The 12,518-nt window shown below is 45.2% G+C and overlaps 1 pseudogene; it reads right to left on the bottom strand.

Annotated features, from left to right (window-relative positions):
* Positions 1 to 498: 498 nt before the first annotated feature.
* On the bottom strand, positions 499 to 10,847 carry LOC123732939 (fucolectin-like; annotated as a pseudogene).
* Between the last annotated feature and the right edge of the window lie 1,671 nt (positions 10,848 to 12,518).

Below are 12,518 nucleotides of genomic sequence, written 5' to 3'. Positions count from 1 at the left end.
CTATTTCTATCTTTAAATCTAGTTTTCTATTTCTATGTTGGGTTTTTAGTAGGACCTCCAATTAGAGGCAGCTGGTTGTCGTTGTCTCTAATTGAAGGCCATATTTAGTTTGAGGTTTGTTTCACTTGTGTTTTGTGGGTGGTTATTTTCTGTATAGCCTGGTTGCCTTATGCAACTGTTTTTCGTTGTACTGTTTATTTTGTTTAAGTGTTATCTTTAAATAGCTTAAGTATGAGCACTTTACCCGCTGCGCCTTGGTCCCATCCTTACGACGCCTATGTCACCTTTCTATCTCCCTCTGTAGCTGGTCTCTCTCTTTAGTCAGGTTGTTATTACTGGTCTGTAGCTGGTCTGTCTCTTTAGTCAGAGAGAGACCAGGTCAGTCTATGTCATGGAAAGAGCAGGTGTTTTTAATGTTTTGAACACTCAGTGTATAAAGGTAATGTAAACCTTACTTGATGATGAATGCGAACAGTGAAGACAGTTACGGATTATTACCTGCAGGAGTACCATGAACTTCCAACTCACACAGAGTGAGCCATTCTGACCTGCCAGGGATGACCACAACAACGTAGCGACCCTCCATCTCATTGCACTGGAAGGTGTGGGCTTCTCCTGCTGGGATGTGGGAGATGACGGCACATCTGAGAGAGAGAGTAAGAAAGATGGAGAGAGAGATATGGAGTGAAAGAGGGAGAGAGAAAGAGATGAGGTAATCAGAGTGAATGAAGACGTTCTATAATGTACCATACAGATTCTGACTCTGTTAAATATGTAGCCACAGAATAGCTACAGTAGCATGGATGAAGACCAATATATCAGAAAACCTTTAAGACAGGACATAAAAATGTACCAACAACTATATGTGTCACCTGGGGTTGTTGATGCCGTTGTTCTCAATGAGTTACCGAGCGGATCTCAGCACCATCAAGCCTCTCAGGACAGCAGTCTCCTCTGTTGGTGAGGTGACATCTGTTATTCTGTACACATTCAGCAGGTCCACTCTCCACCACGGGTTTCTGTCTTTCAGAGTGTGGGTGCAGGATCCATAGTTTGTGTTTCTTTTCCCATCAATGGCATCGGAAGCGTCGCGATTGTTATACAGTGATGACTGAGTGGCCACTCCATTCAACGCCAAATTTCCTACAGGGACATAGCGAAGAATGATTGAATACAAAAAGTAATTTTTGAAGACTAGGGCCCTGTTAAGTTAGGGCCCTCTGAATAATTCACCAGCTGACAACAAGGAGGTAGAGGACGCTACCTGAGGACAAACTGAGAACAGAGAAACTAGAAAAAGTCAAATTCATTTTTGTTTGTCACATGCCCCAAATACAACAGGTGTTGTAAACAGGTGTTGTAAACCACAGTGAAATGCTTACCACAAGCCCTTAACGAATAATGCAGTTTTAAGAAAAAGAAAAAGAAATAAAAAAATAAAAGTAACGAATAATTAAAGGGCACCAGTAAAATAACAATAGCTAGGCTATATACAGGGGTACCGGTACAGAGCCAATGTGTGGGGGCACCGGTTAGTCGAGGTAATTGAAGTGATATATACATGTGGGTAGAGTTATTAAAGTGACTTATGCATAGATAATAACAGAGAGTAGCAGCAGTGTAAAAAAAGGGGGGCATGCAAGTAGTCTGGGTAGCCATTTGATTAAATGTTCAGTAGTCTTATGGCTTGGGGGTAGAAGCTGTTTAGAAGCCTCTTGACCTAGACTTGGCACTCCGATACCGCTTTGCCGCACGGTAGCAGATAGAACAGTCTATGACTAAGGTGGCTGGAGTCTTTGACAATTTTTAGGACCTTTCTCTGACACCGCCTGGTATAGAGGTCCTGGATGGCAGGACACTTGGCCCCAGTGATGTACTCTGCCGTATGCACTACCCTCTGTAGTGATGCAACCAGTCAGGATGCTCTCGATGGTGCAGCTGTAGAACCTTTTGAGGATCTGAGGACCCATGCCAAATCTTTTCAGTCTCCTGAGGGGGAATAGGTTTTGTCCTGCCGTCTTCACAACTGTCTTGTTGTGTTTGGACCATGTTAGTTTGTTGGTGATGTGGACACCAAGGAAGTTGAAGCTCTCAACCTGCTCCACTACAGCCCCGTCGATGAGAATGGGAGCATGCTCGGTCCTTCTTTTCCTGTAGTCCACAATCATCTTCTTAGTCTTGATCATGTTGAGGGAGAGGTTGTTGTCCTGGCACCACATGGCCAGGTCTCTGACCTCCTCCCTATATGCTGTCTTGTCATTGTTGGTGATCAGGCCTACCTACCACTGTTGTGTCATCTGCAAATTTAATGATGGTGTTGGAGTCATGCCTGGCCGTGCAGTCATGAGTGAACAGGGAGTACAGGAGGTGACTGAGCACGCACCCCTGAGGGGCCCCCATGTTGAGGATCAGCGTGGTGGAAGCACAGTTCCCGCTCAGCCCAGTCAAAACTGTTCGCTGCTCTGGCACCCCAATAGTGGAACAAGCTCCCTCACGACGCCAGGTCAGCGGAGTCAATCACCACCTTCCGGAGACACCTGAAACCCCACCTCTTTAAGGAATACCTGGGATAGGATTAAGTAATCCTTCTAACCCTCCCCCCTACCCTCCCCCAAAAAGATATAGATGTACTATTGTAAAGTGGTTGTTCCACTGGATATCATAAGGTGAATGCACCAATTTGTAAGTCGCTTCTGGATAAGAGCGTCTGCTAAATGACGAAATGTAAATGTTGTTACCACCTGGGGCGGCACGTCAGGAAGTCCAGGATCCAGTTGCAAAGGGAGGTGTTTTGTCCCAAGGTCCTGAGCTTAGTGTTGAGCTTTGAGGGCACTATGGTGTTGAATGCTGAGCTATAGTCAATGAATAGTATTCTCACATAGGTGTTAGTTTTGTCCAGGTGTGGAAGGGTAGTGTGGAGTGCAATAGAGATTGCATCATCTGTGGATCTTGTTGTGGCGGTATGCAAATTGGAGTGGATCTAGGGTTTCTGGGTTAATGGTGTTGATGTTAGCCTTCCCTGTGGCTCAATTGGTAGAGCATGGTGTTTGCAACGCCAGCATGGTGTGTGCAACGCCAGGGTTATGGGTTTGATTCCCACGGGGGCCAGTACAAAAAATAATAAAAATGCATGAAATGAAAATGAAATGTATGTATTCACTACTGTAAGTTGCTCTGGATAAGAGCGTCTGCTAAATGACTAAAATGTAAAATGTTAGCCATGACCAGCATTTCAAAGCACTTCATGACTACAGACGAGAGTGCTACAGGTCGGTAGTCATTTAGGCAGGTTTCCTTAGTGTTCTTGGGCACAGGGACTATGGTGGTCTGCTTCAAATATGTTGGTATTACAGACTCAGTCAGGGACAGGTTGAAAATCTCAGTGAAGACCCTTCCAGTTTGTCAGCGCATGCTCAGAGTACATGTCCTGGTAATCTGTCTGGCTCTGCGGGCTTGTGAATGTTGACCTGTTTAAAGGTCTTTTTTCATTTATTTTTATTTCACCTTTATTTGACCAGGTAGACCAGTTGAGAACAAGTTCTCATTTACAACTGCAACCTGGCCAAGATAAAGAAAATCAGTGCGACAAAAACAACAACACAGAGTTACACATAAACAAATGTACAGTAAATTACACAAAAGAAAAGAAAATAGAAAAATCTATGTACAGTGTGTGCAAATGTAGAAGAGTAGGGAGGTAGGCAATAAATAGGCCCTAGTGGCGAAAATAATTACAATTTAGCATTAATACTGGAGTGATAGATGTGCAGATGATGATGTGCAAGTAGAGATACCGGGGTGAAAAAGAGCAAGAGGGTAAGTAATAATATGGGGGATGAGGTAGTTGGGTGGGCTATTTACAGATTGGCTGTGTACAGGTACAGTGATCGGTAAGCTGCTCAGACAGCTGATATTTAAAGTTAGAGAGGAAGATATAAGATTACAGCTTCAGAGATTTTTGGAATTCGTTCCAGTCATTGGCAGCAGAGAACTGGAAGGAAAGGCAGCCAAAGTAATTGTTGGCTTTGGGGATGACCAGTGCAATGTACCTGCTGGAGCACGTGCTATTAGTGGGTATTGCTATGGTGACCAGTGAGCTGAGATAAGGCAGTGCTTTACCTAGCAAAGACTTATAGATGACCTGGAGCTAGTGGGTTTGGCGATGGATATGTAGTGAGGGCCAGCCAACGAGAGCATACAGGTCGCAGTGGAGAGTAGTATATGGGGCTTTGGTGATAAAACGGATGGCACTGTGATAGACTACATCCAGTTTGCTGAGTAGAGTGTTGGGGGCTATTTTGTAAATGACATCGCCGAAGTCAAGGATCGGTAGGATAGTCAGTTTTCGAGGGTATGTTTGGCGGCGAAGGAGGCTTTGTTGCAAAATAGGAAGCCAATTCTAGATTTAATTTTGGGTTGGAGGTGATTAATGTGTCTGGAAGGAGAATTTACAGTCTAACCAGACAGCTAGGTATTTGTAGTTGTCTACATATTCTAGGTCAGAACCGTCCAGAATAGTTATGCTAGTCGGGCAGGAGGGTGCGGGCAGCAATCGTTTGAGGAGCATGCACTTAGTTTTACTAGCATTTAAAAGCAGTTGGAGGCCATGGAAGGAGTGTTGTATGGCGTTGAAGCTCGTTTGGAGGTTTGTTAGCACAGTGTCCAAAGAAGGGCCAGATGTATACAGAATGGTTTCGTCTGCATAGAAGTGGATCAGAGAATCACCAGCAGCAAGAGCAACATCATTGATATGTACAGAGAAAAGAGTCGGCCCGAGAATTTAACCCTGTGGTACCCCCATAGAGACTGCCAGAGGTCCCGACAACAGGCCCCCCAACGTGACACACTGAACTCTATCTGAGAAGTAGTTGGTGAACCAGGCTAGGCAGTCATTTGAGAAGCCAAGGCTATTGAGTCTGCCGATAAGAATGTGGTGATTGACAGAGTCGGAAGCCAGGTCTTACTCACATCGGCTATGGAGAGCGGTGATCACACAGTCGTCCGGGACAGCTGGTGCTCTCATGCATGTTTCAGTGTTACTTGCCTTGATTCGAGCATAGAGGTGATTTAGCTGATCTGGTAGGCTCGTGTCACTGGGCAGCTCTCGGCTGTGCTTCCCTTTGTAGTCTGTAATAGTTTGCAAGACCTGCCCCATTCGACAAGCAGCGGAGCCGGTTATTCAAATGTGTGTGCTTGCTAGCTCGTATTTATGGTTGTGAAATACGTTATAGTAGTGATAGTGACTGCAGTAGTAATGGTAATGACTGGTTATAATTGAAAAGTAGGTTGATTAATTTAGTGATTGATTGATTTATAGCCTGAAGACGTGATAGTTGATGTGGTGTCTAACTTGAAGGGTTCAAGAGTTACTAATACTGTTGTGGGTGATTTAATGATAATTTATGCAAATTTAAATAGTTATCATTTATATATTTTATGAAATGTTAAAGTTGTTTTTATGTTTGTAGTTGAATGGTTAAACTGCAGTAGCATTTCAAATGTCTACCATTGTGTATCGTCGGCATTGAGTCTTTAAAATGTTATGCTAATGTAGCTTGTGACAGCAAAGGTTTCACTTTAAATATTTCAGACTTGTTATTATTTAGAACGCTACACCCTTTACTTCCCCAGAGTCAGATGAACCCATGGAAACCCTTGTTATGTCTCTGTGTCCAGTATGAAGGAAGTTAGAGGTAGTTTCACAAACCAATGCTAACTATTGTTAGCATAATGACTGGAAGTCTACAGGTAGAGTAGCTAACGCTAGCGTACCTGTATCTTGAGATACTGCTGTTTTAGTAACCACATCAACTACTTTCTCTTAACTTATACACACATTTGACTTTTTAACACTTTCCCAACAACTTGGACTAAAACTTAGAGCATATGAAATCTGAAATCAGAACAGAAATATATTCTACCAATTAAGTTATAGCACTGGGGGAGCATATAAAACTGATTATGTCACACAACTAACCCCTACCCACTAAACTAGCCCACTATAACAAAACCCCACTCACTAACCAAACACCAATAGCAACCCTACTTACTATAGCTTACCCATGGCCTACCTATCTAAAACATTCACTATTACTTCTGCAATGTACTGCTACTAGTACTTCTGGGCTGCTTACTACTACTACTACCTAGTCTCCCATTGAAGACTACTATCAACAATTTATAAAACAGTCCCTCCCTCTACTACACCGGCCTCAATTCTTCAACACTAACAAACTTCTAAACTTCTTCCACTATACACCATGATGTTTCTCTCCCCCAAATATTAGCCATTTTGAGTAAAATGTAGTAATGTCCTGTCCAGGGTTGTTGATGCGAGCAGTCGACTACGCTTCGCTCCACAGGTAATATTACACTTCACTACATTACAACGGCTTGATTTGTTTGATCTGAGCAATTCTTCTTAGCTAGCTACATAGCCGTCTTTGTATCAAAGATAATTGTGTAGTTTAGAGTAATTAGAGTAAATATCGAGGCTAGCTATCTTCGTCATCCTAACGTAGTCAACACTGCTAGCTGCTAGCTAGCTAGTCATCACTGCTAGCCAGCCAACTTCTACCGACTAGCAGCACTGCAGAAACTATTACATTACAACGTAACGACTTGATTAGTGTGGTATTAGTGTTAGTTAGCCAGCTACATAGTTGTCTTTGCTGTCTCTGTATCTAAGATAATTGTGTAGTTTGAGTAATTATCGAGGTGAGCTAGCCAGCGCGACGCGGCGCCAGACTTAGTCAACACACCTAGTCATCATTAACCCATTGCTAGCTAGCCAACCGTTACCGACTAACAGCGCTGTAGATACTAATACTTTACAACGGAACGATTTGACTAGTGCAGTGTTAGCTAGCTAGCTACTTAGTTGTCTTTGTCATAGCTTGATAATTGTGTAGTCTAGTAATTACCGGGGTTAGCTAGCCAGCCATTGAGGTCAGCTAGCCAGCTATTTCCGTCCCCCGCGACGCCATTTTTCCTAACCCAGCCAACTATTACCGACGAGCAGCATTGTAGAAACTAAATACATTACAAGGACGTCTTGATTAGTGTTATGTTAGCTAGCTAGCTACAAAGTTGCTTTTATCATGACAAGGGGTAGTACTGAAACTATCGAGGTTACCTAGCCAGCTACACGTTCAAAGTCAACAACGCAGCCACTGCTAGCTAGCCTACTCCACCAGCCAGCAGTACTGTATCATTTTCGTCATTTTAGTCAATAAGATTTTTGCAACGTAAGCTTAACTTTCTGAACATTCGAGACGTGTAGTCCACTTGTCATTCCAATCTCCCTTTGCATTAGCGTAGCCTCTTCTGTAGCTTGTCTACTATGTGTCTGTCTATCCCTGTTCTCTCCCCTCTGCACAGGCCATACAAACGCTTCCACACCGCGTGGCCGCTGCCACTCTAACCTGGTGGTCCCAGCGAGCACGACCCACGTGGAGTTCCAGGTCTCCTGCAGCCTCTGGAACTGCCGGTCTCACGGCCAACAAGGCTGAGTTCATCTCAGCCCATGCTACCCTCCAGTCCCTAGACTTCCTGGCGCTGACGGAAACATGGATTACCACAGAGAACACTGCTACTCCTACTGCTCTCTCCTCGTCTGCCTATGTGTGTCTCGCAGATACCCCTAGAGCATCGAGCCAGCGGGGTGGTGGCACCGGAATCCTCATCTCTCCCAAGTGGACATTCTCTCTTTCTCCCCTGACCCATCTGTCTATCTCCTCATTTGAATTCCATGCTGTCACAGTTACCAGCCCTTTCAAGCTTAACATCCTTATCATTTATCGCCCTCCAGGTTCCCTTGGAGAGTTCATCAATGAGCTTGACGTCTTGATAAGTTCCTTTCCTGAGGATGGCTCACACCTCTCACAGTTCTGGGTGACTTTAACCTCCCCACGTCTACCTTTGACTCATTCCTCTCTGCCTCCTTCTTTCCACCTCTCCTCTTTTGACCTCACCCTCTCACCTTCCCCCCCTACTCACAAGGCAGGCAATACGCTTGACCTCATCTTTACTAGATGCTGTTCTTCCACTAATCTCATTGCAACTCCCCTCCAAGTCTCTGACCACTACTTTGTATCCTTTTCCCTCTCGCTCTCATCCAACACTTCTCACTCTGCCCCTACTCGGATGGTATTGCGCCGTCCCAACCTTCGCTTCTCTCTCTCCCGCTTACTCTCTCCTCTTCCATCCTATCATCTCTTCCCTCTGCTCAAACCTTCTCCAACCTATCTCCTGATTCTGCCTCCTCAACCCCTCCTCTCCTCCCTCTCTGCATCCTTTGATTTCCTCTGTCCCCTATCCTCCAGGCCGGCTCGGTCCTCCCCTCCTGCTCCGTGGCTCGACAACTCACTGCGAGCTCACAGAACAGGGCTCCGCAGCCGAGCGGAAATGGAGGAAAACTCGCCTCCCCTGCGGACCTGGCATCCTTTCACTCCCTCCTCTCTACATTTTCCTCTTCTGTCTCTGCTGCTAAAGCCACTTTCTACCACTCTAAACTCCAAGCATCTGCCTCTAACCCTAGGAAGCTCTTTGCTACCTTCTCCTCCCTCCTGAATCCTCCTCCCCCCCCCCCTCCTCCCCTCTCTGCGGATGACTTCGTCAACCATTTTGAAAAGAAGGTTGACGACATCCGATCCTCGTTGCTAAGTCCAAACGACACCGCTGGTCCTGCTCACACTGCCCTACCCTGTGCTTTGACCTCTTTCTCCCCCTCTCTCTCCAGATGAAATCTCGCGTCTTGTGACGGCCGGCCGCCCAACAACCTGCCCACTTGACCCTATCCCCTCCTCTCTTCTCCAGACCATTTCCGGAGACCTTCTCCCCTACCTCACCTAGCTCGTCAACTCATCCTTGACCGCTGGCTACGTCCCTTCCGTCTTCAAGAGAGCGAGAGTTGCACCCCTTCTGAAAAAACCTACACTCGATCCCTCCCGATGTCAACAACTACAGACCAGTATCCCTTCTTTCCTTTCTCTCCAAAACTCTTGAACGTGCGCGTCCTTGGCCAGCTCTCTTGCTATCTCTCTCAGAATGACCTTCTTGATCCTAATCAGTCAGGTTTCAAGACTGGGCATTCAACTGAGACTGCTCTTCTCTGTGTCACGGAGGCTCTCCGCACTGCTAAAGCTAACTCTCTCTCTTCTGCTCTCATCCTCCTCGACCTATCTGCTGCCTTTGATACTGTGAACCACTCAGATCCTCCTCTCCACCCTCTCCGACCTGGGCATCTCCGGCGCGGCCCACGCTTGGATTGCGTCCTACCTGACAGGTCGCTCCTACCAGGTGGCGTGGCGAGAATCTGTCTCCGCACCACGTGCTCTCACCACTGGTGTCCCCCAGGGCTCTGTTCTAGGCCCTCTCCTATTCTCGCTATACACCAAGTCACTTGGCTCTGTCATATCCTCACATGGTCTCTCATATCATTGCTATGCAGATGACACACAATTAATCTTCTCCTTTCCCCTTCTGACAACCAGGTGGCGAATCGCATCTCTGCATGTCTGTCAGACATATCAGTGTGGATGACGGATCACCACCTCAAGCTGAACCTCGACAAGACGGAGCTGCTCTTCCTCCCGGGAAGGACTGCCCGTTCCATGATCTCGCCATCACGGTTGACAACTCCCCTTGTGTCCTCCTCCCAGAGTGCTAAGAGCCTCGGCGTGACCCTGGACAACACCCTGTCGTTCTCCACTAACATCAAGGCGGTGACCCGATCCTGTAGGTTCATGCTCTACAACATTCGCAGAGTACGACCTTGCCTCACACAGGAAGCGGCGCAGGTCCTAATCCAGGCACTTGTCATCTCCCGTCTGGATTACTGCAACTCGTTGTTGGCTGGGCTCCCTGCTTGTGCCATTAAACCCCTACAACTCATCCAGAACGCCCGATCTGGTGTTGTTCAACCTTCCCAAGTTCTCTCACGTCACCCCGCTCCTCCGCTCTCCCACTGGCTTCCAGTCGAAGCTCGCATCCGCTACAAGACCATGGTGCTTGCCTATGGAGCTGTGAGGGGAACGGCACCTCCGTACCTTCAGGCTCTGATCAGGCCCTACACCCAAACAAGGGCACTGCGTTCATCCACCTCTGGCCTGCTGGCCTCCCTACCTCTGAGGAAGCACAGTTCCCCGCTCAGCCCAGTCAAAACTGTTCGCTGCTCTGGCACCCCCAATGGTGGAACAAGCTCCCTCACGATGCCAGGACAGCGGAGTCAATCACCACCTTCCGGAGACACCTGAAACCCCACCTCTTTAAGGAATACCTGGGATAGGATAAAGTAATCCTTCTAACCCCACCTTAAAAGATTTAGATGCACTATTGTAAAGTGGTTGTTCCACTGGATATTATAAGGTGAATGCACAATTTGTAAGTCGCTCTGGATAAGAGCGTCTGCTAAATGACTTAAATGTAAAATGTAAAATGTAATCTAAGTCTAGTGGATGAAATAAGTGATCTAACTGTCCCAAAGTGATATAGTTGTTATTGTATTATGTAATACAGACAGTAATTTCCAATAGTTCATTAAATTGAAATGTTACCTTTGACCTTCAGCTTTTCTCTCTCCCTCTGATGGTGGTCTCTCTCTTTAGTCAGTATATTATTACTGGTCTGTAGCTCGTCTATCACTTTAGTCAGTATATTATTACTGGTCTGTAGCTGTTCTATCACTTTAGTCGGGTTGATATTACTGGTCTGTAGCTGGTCTCTCTCTTTAGTCAGGGTGTTATAACTGGTCTGTAGATGGTCTCTCTCTTTAGTCAGGGTACTACAACTGGTCAGTAGCTGGTCTCTCTCTTCAGTCAGATTGTTATTATTGGTCTGTAGCTGATCTCAGAACAGACTCAATTTGTTGGGGCATGGATTCTACAAGGTGTCGAAAGCATTCCACAGGGATGCTGGCCCACCGCCTCAATTCTTCTACATTAACCCTTTCTGGGAAGGGGGGTTTCCGCTAGGAACACCTGGCCTACAGCCCGTGAAATTGCAGGGCACCAAATTCAAACAACAGAAATATCATAATTAAAATTCCTCAAACATACAAGTATTATACACCATTTTAAAAGATAAACTTCTCGTTAATGCAACCACAGTGTCTGATTTCAAAAAGGCTTTACGGTGAAAGCACACCATGCGATTATGTTAGGTCAGCGCCTAGCCACAAAAAAAAAACCATACAGCCATTTTCCGACCAAGGAGAGGTGTCACAAAAGTCAGAAATAGCATTAAAATGAATCACTTACCTTTGATGATCTTTCATCTGATGGCACTCCCAGGTCTCCACCTGTTAGACAATAAATGTTTGTTTTGTTCGATAAAGTTCATCTTTATGTCCACATACCTGTTCGCGTTTAGTTCAGTAATCCAAATGCATAAAGCGCAGGCACAAAGTCTAGACAAAGTCAAAAAGTTCCATTTGAGTTCGTAGAAACATGTCAAACGATGTTTCTAATCAATCCTTAGGGTGTTTTTATCATAAATGATTCAATAATGTCTCAACCGGACAATACTGTTTTCATTAGAAAGGAAAGGGAACGGAGCTCGCCATCACGGCCATCGCGCGTGACTAAACTAAAGGCTTTCACCTGGGCCATCTGCTTAGAGTGCTCTTATTCGGGCTTCCCTTTCACAACAGAAGCCTGAAAACAACTTCTCAAAAGACTGTTGACATCTAGTGCGGAAGCCTTAGGGAATTGCAATCTGACCCCCACAGACACTGTATATTCGATAGGCATTCACTTGAAAACGCACAAACCCTTCAGAATTCACTTCCAGGTTGGATTTTTCTCAGTAGTTTTCACTCTGTTATATGAATTCTGCGGATACTGCCAGACATTACCTTAACAGTTTTGGAAACTTTAGAGTGTTTTCTATCCAAATCCACTAATGATATTCATATTCTAGCTTCTGGGCTTGAGTAACAGGCAGTTTACTCTGGGCACGCTTTTCATCCAAACTTCCCAATGTTGCCCCTATCCTCAAGAGTTTTAACAAACGCTTAAACTTCTTCCACTATGTGCCATCACATTTCCCCAAATAATGGCCGATCATTTTTCGAATTCCTTATAAGTGTAGTATCTCTGAATGTAGTTATTTGTGATGAAAGATGTAATCTAACTGCCCCACACTCCAAAGTACTACGGTTGATATAGTAGTCTATCAAAATAATCAGAAAATATATTTTCATATATTTGACTTGGCTGTACTTTTTAAAGAGGAAGCAAGTCACACAATTTTTCAGCATGGAAAATGACTTTCCAGTTACATAGATAATAGAAACATTGTCAGGGATTTCCTTCGTCAGACGGTATAGCTAAATCATCGTCGGAAAAAGAGGACCAATATGCAGCAGAGTTGAGATAGTTCATTTTGAACATTTAATAAAGTCAAAAATGAACATACAAAATAACAAACTTAACTCACGATCTATTAGACAGTCCTGTTAGGCTCACACACACTAAACAAGAAACAATCTCCCACAAATACACAGACAAACACACCCA

This window comes from Salmo salar, unplaced genomic scaffold, assembly GCF_905237065.1.
Source record: "Salmo salar unplaced genomic scaffold, Ssal_v3.1, whole genome shotgun sequence".
In the NCBI taxonomy this organism is placed as follows: Eukaryota; Metazoa; Chordata; class Actinopteri; order Salmoniformes; family Salmonidae; genus Salmo; species Salmo salar.
The sequence above is the reverse complement of the archived record's forward strand: the minus strand, read 5'-3'. Positions and strand labels throughout refer to the sequence as shown.